Below are 11,679 nucleotides of genomic sequence, written 5' to 3'. Positions count from 1 at the left end.
GTTTTTCCCAAGCTTAGCATTTCTATGTGCAATTCTAAAAAGTTAGGCTATTCCTAAAACTACAGGGCTGTGGCCCCACTAAGCTATAAGTTAGGCCCTGCGAAATACATTTGCTTTATCAATATTGGTATCCTCCACACTAACTGACACCGACATGAAATGTACTATGCAGACAACCATGAGTTAAACTTGGCTTCTAGAATGACCAACCTACCTAATAGCTGTTTGGCTGAAGAATAGGATGAACACCAGCCCCGAGTCTTTGAAAAGGGTGAGTTGATGCCTTCCACTAAAGACCAGCCTAGATGGACTACAGAGGGTGAGAAAGCCTTTTCCAGTCTTCCCCCTTTACTGTGCATATGTAAATTTATAAACCAGGAGCTGACAGTCAATGGTTAGGTGCATCATTACCTATACTTACCCAACCAACTGTTTAATTGTAAAGTATCACATACTCTGTTCAAAGGGCCCCGTTACTATCAGGATAGAACCAAAGCTTTGCTATTGGGGTTTATGTTATGTGAGAGCAGGAAAGGACCTTCAAGAGACCATTAAGACCAGCCATTCATTTTATAGATAAAGGCACCGAGGCATAGAGAGGGTAAATTAATGGTTCAGCTCTCACAACTAGTAGCACGAAATAAGACTGTGAGTTCAGGGGTGGGCTGGAGCCAGCTTGTACTAGCTTGAGAGAGCCAATTTTTAAATTTTCAGGAACTTTTCAAGCCAGCTGACCATGGTGGGAGTACTCACCGCACAGGAACTGGCAGACTCTACAAATCAGGGCTTTCTTCTCCTTCCCTGCAGTTGATGATTGTTAAACATTTACCGGCACACCATCGGCCTTGATTTTTTTCTCCTATGTCCTGAGAGATTGAATGGAGGTCCCTCAGGACCTCTTTCTTCTCTGTTCTCACTAACTGGCTATCCCACGCTTACTTGTTTTCCACTTATCAGGGTCAGTTTCCACAACATAAGTCTTCCAGATTTTCCCTCTAGAACCTCCAGACTTTCCAATCCAACCGCCTGCTTGACATCTCCACCTGGATGTCCCACAGTCAACTGAAACCTCACCTGTCTAAAATGAAATACTTGATGCCCCACCTGCCCCCTCTAGCCCGCTCTTGCCTCAGTACCATCCACTACTATTCCCCCAGGGATTTGCCCTGGGAACCTAGATTTGCCCTGGTTTCCTTGACTATCACTCTTTTCCCCATATTGTGGGTTGAATCGTGCCCCCCTAAAAAGATAGATACCTGTGAATGTGAACTTATTAAGAAATAGGGGCTGGCCAGTTAGCTGACTTGGTTAGAGTGTGGTGCTGATAACACCCACGTCAAGGGTTTGGGTCCCCATACTGGCCAGCTGCCAAAAAAAAAAAAAGAAAGAAAGAAAGAAAGAAATAGACCTTATTAGGGTCTTTGCAGATGCAGTTAAGATGTAAGTTAAGATGAGATTATACTGGAATAGGGTAGGCCATCAGTCCGATAGGACTGGTGTCCTTATAAGAAAAGATACACAGAAACAGACACACAGGGAGAATGCCATGTAATGACAGAGGCAGAGATTGGAGTAAAGTATCTACAAGCCGAGGGATGCCAAGGATTGCCAGCAAACACCAGAAGCCAAGAGAAAGGCATGGAACAGATTCCACCCTAGAGCCTTCAGAGAGACTGTGACCCTGGTGACATCTTGACTTCAGACTTCTGGCCTCCTACACCGTGAGAGAATGAATGTCTGTTGTTTAAAGCCAAACAATTTGTGGTAGTTTGTTACAGCAGCCCCAGGAAACCATACATTTCACAACCCCCAGCCCCTCCATATTTAAAAAACCCAGAAGTTCTATCAATTATGTCTCTAGAACACAAATCTGTCCTCTTCTCTGCTGCCACATTAATTCAGGCTACCCTCATCTCCATCATGGACAAGGCCACCATTTTCTAACTCGCCCAGACTTGACCCCTCCAATCCATTCAGAAAGTTCCACAAAGCATCAGATCGGTCCTTCTTCTGATTAAAAGTCTAATTTCGACTGCTCTTAGCAGAGCACTCAAATGTCTTACATGGCTTGCAAGATGCTTCCTGATCTTTGAAACCCCACCTCAGAAAACTTTTTCCCTCACCCTCTATGTTCCAGCTCTACCTCTCTACTGCCGCTGCTACTGCTTTTTTTTTTTTCAGTTCCTCAAATTTGGCAAATTCCTTTTCATCTCAGGGCTGTTGTAAGAAGTATTTACTCTCACTAGGTAACTCTCCATTGCCTTCTTCCTACCTACTAGTTTTCTATCTACCAGCTCCTTCTTACCTTTAGGTCTATAGAGTCTCTCCCTACACCATAGTACTACTTCCCTTCTCACAGGCTGTCTACAGTGAGAATTTGCCATTCCCATACTAAGAAATAGAATCCAATTCCCTTCTCCTTGAGTCTAAGATGGCCTTACAACTCACTGGTAACCAACAAAAATTGCTACAAAAAATCACAAAGCTTCCATTTAATTTTGGGGGGGGATGCTTGATCTGGAAGAAGCTGAACCCTAGATAAGAAATCCAACTACCCTGAGACCATCAGGCTACCATGTGTGGATGATCCAGTTGACAGTCCTATCTCAGCTCAGTCTTTTAGCCACTCCCACCACCAACATGTGAGTGAAGCTGTTTGGATTCTCTAGACCACCTAACCCACCAGATGAGTCCACTGAGTCACTTCAATTACTCCACATAAAGCAGAAGAATCCTTAACCACACTCTACCTGAATTCCTGATGCACAGGGTCTGTGAGACATAATCAAACCATTGCTGTTTTAAACCATTAAGTTTGGGGGTAGTTTGTCATGCAGCAATATTAATGGCAACACCTTCATCGTAGTTATTCACAACACACCACCATTTACTTATTGGTCTGACATCTCTGAGAGATCAGAAGCTCTGTGAGAGCAGGTGTCTTGCTCACTATGGTATAGGATTTGCTATGTTGTAGGTGCTCAATAAAGATGAGTGTCCCAAAGTCTGAACATGGTTTTAGGCTATTTAAAACTTAACGCTGCACAAAGACTTTTGAGATACACTATGTTGAATGAAGGAAGGAATGAGATCTTCCAGTCTTAGACACTTGTAATGGAATCTGATGTTTGCAATTTCAGTCACGAGGAAATAACTTAGAACTAATTTCTTTCAGGCTTCTAAACTGACCAGTCTTATTCAGAATCTTCTATTGAGATGACAAAATGTATTATAAATTATATTAATATCTTTCAGGAGCTGAAGTAATTTGGTAACATTACATGTCAGAAAGTAGCTTCATATTAAAGATGAAAAAAGACTATGATTAAAGGGAGACTATTCAATATCAATGAGACAAATACTATTTCTTATTTTTTCACCATCAATTTTAATAAACTCATTAACCCATGTAATGATGCTTCCGCCAGTAGATATTAGAGAAATTTACAATAGTTGAACTGACCCACTTTCACCTTAAACAAAATAGAATAGGAAGTATCAGCCTCATTTACATAATTGTTTTGGATTCCCTAGACAGAAATAATTTTCAGGGTTGTCTTGTCCGAATGTAATCTGCAATTCAAACTAGAGGCTTCAGAATTTTTTCTTTCAACTTCTTTGTGATAAGAATCCAACTTGTCTATTGAGGTTAAATCTTGCCTGAAATGTTTTATACATATCCTGGTCTTTTGTTGCAAGATGATTCTGACCAACCTAAAATTAGAGTGTGAACATGATATCTTTTTATTTCTTCAGAACCCTTCTCTAAAAGTTTTTGAAAATGCTACCAACCAGCAATTCTCTTCTCAGCTTGGCCCTAAAATATTTTCTTATATAATCATCTTACATAAGTGCTCAATAAATGTGGGATTAAATTACTCAGTGAAGGTCACTCAGAAGATAAATCAAATAGTTATAAATTGGTTACTTTGATTTCCCTTTAAAAGGGATCAGTCACCTCAGATATATGTTGTTATGGATTGAATCTTCCCCCCAAACTGATTGGAGCTTGATCTCCGTTGTACCAGTGTGAAGAGGGTGGGGAATCGCCTGTAACATTTGGCAGGTAGGGCCTTTAAGAGGTGATTAGATAATGAGGACTATGCCCTCATGAGTGGATTAATCCACTCATGGATTAATGGGTTAATGTTTTAATGGGTTATCATGGGCATGGACTGGGGGCTTTACAGGAGAGCATATGAACTTGCTCTTGCTAGTCTCACCATATGATACCCTACATTGCCACAGGACTCAGTAGAGAATCACCGAAAAGAAGGCCCTCATCAGATGTGTTCCCTGGACCCTGGACTCCCCTGCCTCCAAAACTGTAAGAAATAAATTTTTTTCTTTATAAATTACCCAGTTTGGGGCTGGCCCCCTGGTTCACTTGGGAGAGTGTGGTGCTGATAACACCAAGGCCACGGGTTTGGATCCCTATATAGGGATGGCCGGGTGGCTCACTTGGGAGAGCGTGGTGCTGACAACACCAAGTCAAGGGTTGAGATCCCCTTACTGGTCATCTTTAAAATAAATAAATAAATAGATAGATAAATAAATAAATAAATTACCCAGTTTCAGGTATTCTGTTATAAACAATGGAAAACAAACTAACATGTACAACCTCTTATGTACTCAAAAATGAGTGTGTTGTTGTGAAATACCTTGTGTAAAACTATTTTGAACTTTCTAAGAATTATTTCTCAGAGATGGTTTCTATCACTGTCAGGATGGTTAAGCTATGCTGCATGAACATATATCCCCAAATTTCATTTAATTATGTCTTGCTTATGTTACATGACCAGTTAGAACCGGGGTGTGCATGTGTGTGTGTATTGGACAGGGGCAGGGTGTCCTCGAACCATTCTAGTCACTTAGGGACCTAAGCTTGACAGAGTGTGTGTGTGTGTGTGTGTGTGTATTGGACAGGGGCAGGGTGTCCTCGAACCATTCTAGTCACTTAGGGACCTAAGCTTGACAGAGTTTCCGTTTGGTATATGTTTCCAAGATTACAAAGACAGGAAACAAGGCACCTGGCAAATTGTACACTGGCTCTTGACACGTCTGGCTGGAAGTGATAGATATCTCATGTTCTCACACTTATTTAGCCAAAGCAGTTATGTAGCCTTGCCAATTTCCAAAGGGTATAGAATAGTGCAAGACCTCTGTGAGATGGTAAGGACCAAGAATCAGAATGTTTGTGCATCAGCTGTAATGACTACCGCAAATTAGAAAGTGATTCAGGGCCTCAGAATCAAGCAATTGTTTGTTAAAGGGGAACAAAAATTCCAGACTTTCTTCCTCTCACTTAAGATTTATATTGAAATGCCCAGTTGAAGGCAGTTAAAATGAAGGAAAGTTTCACATAAATAGTACCTCCTTTGAAAGAAATACAGTCAGCCCTCTGTATTTATGGGCTTCACATCGTGGATTCAACCAATCTCAGACTGAAAATATTTGGGGGGAAAAATTGTGTCTGTACTGAACATGGACAGACTTTTTTACCCTGTCATTATTCCCTAAACAATTAGTATAACAACTATGCACATAGTATTTACATTGCATTAGGTATTATAAGTAATCTAGAGATGATTTAAAGCATATGGGAAGATGTGTGTAGGTTATATCCAAATACTACACCATTTTATATCAGGGACCTGAGCATCCTAAAAGTTTGGTATGGGGGAGGTCCAAGAACCAATCCTCCATGGAGACAGAGGGACGACTGTAGTGGATTTGTATTTGCATTAGAAGACAGTATACCATATCAATAATATCTCTGTGGCTCCAGAGCTAACAATTGTGCTATACTGGGATAATCTACCAACCATTCTTAAAGAGGAAACACTTAAACGGTCTTGCTTCCCAAAATGTAGTGACAGACCAGCAGGATCAGCATTACCTGGGAGCTTGCTATAAATGCAGATTCTCAGGTCCTATCCTAACCCTACCAAATCAAAATTTGGTTTTAACAAAATCCCTAGGTGATCTGCATGCATATTAACATTTGAGAAGCACTTGATTAGGATATCTGGGGATTGCTTATGAAATCAATGATCATTATATTTGAAATTACACAATTGGGGCCCAATATTAATAAAAAAGTTTTTTTTTCCTTCAAATTTGGATTTTCAAATTGTTATAGAGCTTAAGACTCAAAAATATTTACAGTGGTGAGTCATAGGAGAGACAAACCTGCTGTACTTAAGAATTGTATCTGCATAATATTTTGCTTGTTAGGTAGGTCTCATGGGACTGTCATCTTATTTTTCTGGTCTCAAAGAGAATGGCATTTGTGTGATGTTACTATAGCTGACTTCAGGGGAGGACAGATTATATGATACCAAGCACAACCTACATGTCTCACAACACTGCAGAGTAAGAACTTCAGGTTTCATCCCACACTTCTTTGGAGTGGTTATGAGGTCCTCAGAGGCAAACTACTGTTTCCAAACTTTATGGAATGCATAATTATCATAGTCTATCTCAGATTCCACCCATTCTGGGAAAAGGGTATTATTTTGATGTACAAGAATGACACCCTTTTATTAACATTAACACAGCAGAACACATCAGAGGCGATAGTCATTTCTGTTTTTTTTTAATCCCTGTAAACAAGAATGTGACCACAAAGAATAAAATAGTAAGACTGAAGTGAAATGGAAGAAAATTAATTGCACAAAATTATTTCCTCTCTGAATGGGGCGGGGTGCGTTTTAGAAAGTTTCAGCCAACATAATCCTGACCACCTAGAAAAATGTAAATCTGATTTGCTACTTAACAACAATACCTAGATTTGTTTAATGCTCGTTGTGACATTACTTTCACTCTACATAAATTTCTTAATGTAATCACCACCTGGGGAAAGAAAGAAGATACAAACAAATTGCCATAGATATTGTGGCTTTATCTGACATAAATAAGACAATATTTACCCACCACAGTAGTATGATGCATCTTCCTTTAAATACGGCTCCTTTTCAAAACTACTGCAGCAAGATATGGAATACATTTAACGAGAAACATAAAACATGTGCAGATAAGGTAGGAAAATATATGTGTATTCAGAGTCACTAAGAGATGCCTCAGTTATCATCCTTATAATTCAGATGTCTTGACACAGTTTTATTCCCAACTGTTTGTAGTAATTTTTCTGTTACCACTATAATAAGCAAGTTTTATCATCAGTAAATACATGAAGCTTGGATAGGGTAGTTATAGCGCTGCCTCTGGGTTTAGTTCGATAAAAAATCTGTTTCACAGCAAAGTAAATCGTGTTGCCTATCTGTAATATGAGTCTGGACTGAGCAGAACTTGAAACCCATTTGCACTTCTATTATTTTTTAAAATGTGAGTTTTTGACATCTGATTTTTGATCTGACTGACAAGAGGTCAGAGGTTGTAGAGGATTTGGTTATAGAGGCATGCTGGTTGTTTCACAGGACATGTAACCAAATTTAGCGGTTACAATGTTCTTAATATAGTTACAGAACCAGGCCACGCAAGGCTCACAAGACCAGAAAAACCTTTTTCTCCCCTTTATTCCCTTCCAGTCCTGCTTTCAATTGCTGGTTTCTCAAAATCATTCAGGAAACCACTGGCGACCATCAACGGGTTATTGGAAAGCCAGGGGTGACTGCCCAAGGACAGGAAAATGCACTGGCACTTTTTAGAAGAACCTGTAAAAAAGCATGCAGACCATTGCCACTGAATTGGCATTAGGTAACTTCCTTCTCACAGTGTAATGTAGAGTAGCCATAATCTAGTTGTTAATAGAACACAATGTGCAGTCTGTCTTTGGGCCTCTGTTTTCCCTGTGGGGTTTTCTTCCCAGGTAGAGTGTCTTTGCACAGTCATATCTTATCCTCTTTTAATGGTTATGAACTTTTGGCCATTTCTACTTGTATAATATAGTCAGATTATAGCTTATGTTCAGAAAAATGGTTTAACCATCCTCATTATCATCAAATAGAATCAGTTAATTGCTCAGATGCCCATACTAATGTGCAGGGCAGATTGTCCTTTGTTATTTAAAAATTGTTTTATATTTTCTTTTAATGTGTTAAGGATACCTTCATAATTCTTTAACTGAGACAGAACTATTTACATTTCTTCTCATTTTTATATCTATATAATAAAAGAAGGCTTTTCTGTGATTGTTTAACATTGTTTCCTACACTTATGTGTATCTTCATAAGACATCTCATTTGTTTTAGTGTTGCCTAATTTCCCATGAAGTTTCACTCACTTACTCAATATATATTTATTACCAGTCAATTTGTAATTACTGAGGGTACTTGAGTGAACAAAGCAGACAAAAATCCTCACACACAAGAAACTTACATTATTTTTAAGGTGGTACAAATTTAGGTGCCCGTATTAGTCTGTTTCTGTTGCTTATAACAGAATACTTGAAACTAGGTAATTTATAAAGAAAATTTATTTCTTACAGTTTTGGAGTATGGAATGTCTACAGTCTGGGGAACACATCTGGTGAGGACCTTGTTCTGGGTGGGAACTGTCTACAGGATCCCGTGTGACCAGGGTGTCACATGGCAAGAAAAACTAACCTCTTGTTTGCTCTCCTTATAAAGCCATCAGAACCACACCCATGATAACTCATTACTTCATGAATGGATTGATACATTTATGAGGGCAAAGTTCTCATTATCCAATCATCACTCAAATACTCCACCTTTCAAATACCATACTTGGATTTCCTGCCCTCTTAACACTGTTACAATGGAGATTTACGTTTCCAACACATGAACTTTTGCGGGATGCATTTGACCCATAGCAGTGACCTTTTATTTTTTTAATTTTTCTTTCTTTTGGCTGCTACAGGGATAGAACCCTGGACCTTGGTGTTATCAGCACCACACTCTAACCAACTGAGATAACTGGCCAGTACCTACAGTGCTCTTTTAAAATAAAAATCCACAGCTGATAAAACCAAACTGTTTGGTCCCTAACCCCCTCTATTCACATGTCCAAGTCATAGCCAGCATTTAGAAATAACTTTTATGTTCCATTTATTTTTGGTCTGGCAATGTGCTAGTCACGTTACGCTTAGCTCATTTAATCCTCACAGTAACTTGAAGGAGGTACTGTTAAGATTCCTACTTTACAAATGAGGAAAGTGAGGGTGAGAGAGATTAGTTAAAGAGATGATACAAGATTAGATTCCCCTGGGCTCTTTAACAACCATTTCATGCTCTAGGTGATGCTTGACACACATCTAATGAATGAATGGACGAATGAATGAATGCTCACACTTTTTTTGGAAGTCAAATTCACCTTGGCATAAACACTAACTCCTTAGATTACCCTAGAAAAATCTAGGCATTTTGTGCGCAGGGAAGAGATTGGCAAGGGTGGTAGGGAATCAGTGCTTGAGTGGGTTTAGGCAGATGATCTTACAAGTGATTGGGTGCTCCTTGAGCTTAGCTGCTTTATCTGATGAGCGAATACAGAGAATTGGGCGGGCAGACACATCCATTCTTTCTGCTCTGGGACCTCACACTGGGCTGCCTCTGAGATTGGAGCTCATCATAGGTGTTGAAAGAGAGTTCCTCAGAGTCACAGGAATCAGAGGAGACTTGGGGGTGAGAGGGGACGAGAAGCATAGGAGGGCAAAACCAGGGCCACCTGCCCCGGTAGTCAGCATGAGGGGCTGTGCCTGTAAAATTGTACAGGATTTGGAAAAATGGAAGGCACCGTTGTGTGGGGTAAAATCTCACAAGGTAATGGTGGGAGAAAGAAATCACTCCCCTTCCTATCCTCTCACAGCATGGTTCCAGGATTCCAGGTTGACCCCACAGAATGCCATCAACCGTCCTCTCCTTCCCCATTCAGCTTTCCGGCCACTTCTCCCCGCCCGCTAGACAGGCGCACGCGCAGAGAGAGTCCCGGCCGGGGCCGCAGGAGTCCGGAAGGCATCGATCTACTCGGTGCTTGGCTTCTCGACTTCTCGGCGCTCGATTGAGGAGCGTGGCAGCGTTACTTCCGGTGCCTGGCTTCGTTTCCGGTTTTAGGTTCTTGCGGGAGACGGCGTAGGCCTCAGGTGGGTTGGAACGTCTTCTGCCTCGCTCTTTCCTTTTTCCGAGCTGTTCGTGTGAACTCTCCCCTGTTGGAGCCGGGAGCGTTCGAGACGCAAAGGTGGAGTCTGGACGCCTCCGGCCTGGGGTTCGCGGAGGGGTCGGCTGGGGGGCGAGGGAGGGATGGAGTCTGACGCGCTGGCCGGGCGAGGCCCCCGAACTTAGGAGCCTTGTCTCCAGCGGGACTGGTTGGGGCAGGAGATCGCGTGGCCGCTGCCTTGGGTTTGGGGCAGGGACGTTGGGCGGATGTACCTGTGTCTGGACAGGCGGGAAGCTGTGAGTAGTAAGTAAAGGGTAATTAATGTCCCTTTGCTTCTGCGAGGCGTTTACAGTTCACTGTGCACTTTCAGGTGGCTTCCAGCGAGTCCCTTTTGCTTGGGGGGACAACCCCGGTTGCCCTGCACTAGTCCAGCACACCATCAAAGCTCACGTGAGCTACTGCCAACTAGTCTCCCCGCTGGCATTCATTTTGCCCTCTGTCTCTGTCAGTGCCTCTCGACTGACCCCTGCCCACTCTCCACGTTTCAATTTAGGGGGTCGCAAGACTTTCATAAGCATTCCTTTTCACCTGTTACCTGCACAATAGTCTCTGTCCGTAGGCTTTTCTCCTGTCAGTCATCCAACACTGTTCACGTACAGTGGGTGCTCCGTAATTGTTTGGGATAAAGGAATATGTGGAGCATCCAAGGAATAAAGCAATTTCACAATTTGCAACTAAAAACAATGTAAAATATGAAGTAGTGCGATGGGTGTGAAAGAACAGTGCAGGAGAAGAGAAAAGGTGAGGACTGAATTCCCAGGCCTTCTGCTTATTAGCTGCGTGACCTTAGGCAAGTCCCTTGACTTGTAATAGCCATTAATAGCTATTTAAGTTCTTATTGCTGATGCAAAAACTTTGCTAGAACTTTATCTCATTTAGTCTTCTGTTACTATCCCCATTTTACGATGAGTACTTGAGAGATTAAGGGACTTGCCCTCAGTCAAGCAGCTAGTAAGAAGCGTAGACAGTATTTGAATTCATTTCCAGCTAGTACTAGAATCTGAGCTCTTAACCATCTCATACAGTGCTGTTCTCTGTGAGCTTCATTCTTTCAGGTTGGTTAGAGGTGACCGTGGAGTCGTGACAGTTGGTGGTGGTGTATACAGATTAAGTAATAGGTGTTAAAGTGCTATGTGAGTGTACCCATGAAGTAGTTGGCTAACTTCATTACTGTTGTGTCTTAGTGATTTTTAGGGGATGTGTGCTTGCTAGTTTCTTTTTTGTTTTTCTTCAAATCTAAGTTTTTAAATCATTTCATTAAAAAAGAAAAGTTATTTCAGTAGGCAGATGGAAAGACAGTATCACTTGTCATAAGTGAAAGGTAAGTATAAAAATAAATGTATTGAATAACATGATGTTATTAAAATCCGGCTAGGTACTGGTGCTCCACCAGGATTTGAGCCTGAGAACTGTCTCCTTTTCTCTAAAAAGGAAAGGTAAGTATAAAAATAAATGTATTGAATAACATGATGTTATTAAAATCTGGCTAGGTACTGGTGCTCCACCAGGATTTGAGCCTGAGAACTGTCTCCTTTTCTCTAAAAA

The 11,679-nt window shown here is 41.1% G+C and overlaps 1 protein-coding gene across 3 annotated transcripts in view; it reads left to right on the top strand.

The window, feature by feature from the left end:
* Positions 1–9,997: 9,997 nt before the first annotated feature.
* SNRPB2 (small nuclear ribonucleoprotein polypeptide B) overlaps positions 9,998–11,679 on the top strand; it is a 12,964-nt gene continuing 11,282 nt past the window's right edge. Inside the window, exon 1 of one of the 3 annotated variants that reach the window (XM_008574577.1) lies at positions 9,998–10,060. The gene's annotated coding sequence lies outside the window, so the exon portion shown is untranslated. Of the gene's footprint in view, positions 10,061–10,087; positions 10,156–10,341; positions 10,378–11,679 lie in introns of those variants that run through there. The other 2 variants (XM_008574578.1, XM_008574579.1) reach the window with 2 other exon arrangements.

The sequence above is a fragment of the Galeopterus variegatus genome, unplaced genomic scaffold (assembly GCF_000696425.1).
Source record: "Galeopterus variegatus unplaced genomic scaffold, G_variegatus-3.0.2 Scaffold1066, whole genome shotgun sequence".
NCBI classification, from domain to species: domain Eukaryota; kingdom Metazoa; phylum Chordata; class Mammalia; order Dermoptera; family Cynocephalidae; genus Galeopterus; species Galeopterus variegatus.
The sequence above is the reverse complement of the archived record's forward strand: the minus strand, read 5'-3'. Positions and strand labels throughout refer to the sequence as shown.